Source organism: Gossypium arboreum, chromosome 11, assembly GCF_025698485.1.
Source record: "Gossypium arboreum isolate Shixiya-1 chromosome 11, ASM2569848v2, whole genome shotgun sequence".
NCBI classification, from domain to species: Eukaryota; Viridiplantae; Streptophyta; class Magnoliopsida; order Malvales; family Malvaceae; genus Gossypium; species Gossypium arboreum.
This window is the reverse complement of record NC_069080.1, coordinates 64470792-64471884: the sequence shown is the minus strand read 5'-3', so window position 1 is coordinate 64471884 and position 1093 is coordinate 64470792. Positions and strand designations below refer to the sequence as shown.

Sequence of the window (1093 nt, the reverse complement as noted above, 5' to 3'; positions counted from 1 at the left end):
ATTTAATTTCTAATTTTACTAATTAATTCTTTAATTTTTTCTTTCCTTTTGTTATTATTTTATTCTTTCCTTTTGTTATTATTTTATTCTTTATTCTTTTTTTTTTTGATTTTCTTTTGAGGTAGTTATAAGCATAGATAAAATCATTGATTTACTCCCTATAGACTCTTAAATCAAGTGGGCATTTAGACAAAGAAGATGAGAAAGATTAGCCTAGAGACAAGTTGCAGAAATAGGCCTTAAAGATAGAAATGATGTCCAAGGGAATAGAGTCGCTAATGCTCGAAATCCAATCCTTGCTGCTGATGATAGGGGCCAACCCATAAGACAATAAGTTGTGCAACTTCTTAATGAACTAAATTCGAGAATTAAGATATCGAAGATCGAGGAACCCAGAAGACTATGATGTTTCAGATGCTTCAAACAATAGGCCGATTCAAAGGAATGCCCACATAAGGTCCACATCCTCACCTTCAATTGTTTATGGAGGTCCGCGATTCCTTGAAGATAGCCAATGTAACTGAAGACACACTAAGGTTGAAGTTTTTTCCATACTCGTTGTGAGATCAAGCTTGAGTATGACTTAATTCATTGCCATCCAACTCAATTTCTACTTGGCAAGAATTAGTTGAAAGCTATCTAGTAAAGTATTTCCGACCTAGCAAAAATTCTAAGTTGCAGAATGAGATTACGACTTTTCAGAAATTGGACCATGAGTCCTTATATGAGGCCTGGAAAAGAATCAAGGAGTTACTAAGTAGATGCCCTTATCACGGTATTCCAAATTATATCCAGTTGGAGACATTCTATAATGGTCTCAACACATACATAACATCAATGAAATCAACTCTTGGTTTCAATCAAGAAGCTCAAAAACCAACCCAAGTTGAACCTTCAAATAATTTGGAGAATTTGTTGAAGGAATACAGTACTAAAACTGATTTCTTGATTCAAGGCTAAGTAAAAACATTGGAGAATCTGGAAAATCAAGTTGGACAATTAGCTGATGGGTTTAGAAACGAACCCCAAGTTGTTGTACCAAGTAACATAGAAAATCCTCTATCAACTGAGTCTTTTAATCTTGAGAAATTAT

At 34.0% G+C, this 1093-nt stretch overlaps 1 non-coding gene across 1 annotated transcript; it reads right to left on the bottom strand.

Annotated features, from left to right (window-relative positions):
* Positions 1–673: 673 nt before the first annotated feature.
* On the bottom strand, positions 674–779 carry LOC128284524 (small nucleolar RNA R71). Its single transcript, XR_008274949.1, has one exon. It is a non-coding gene; the product is annotated as a small nucleolar RNA R71 (small nucleolar RNA).
* Between the last annotated feature and the right edge of the window lie 314 nt (positions 780–1093).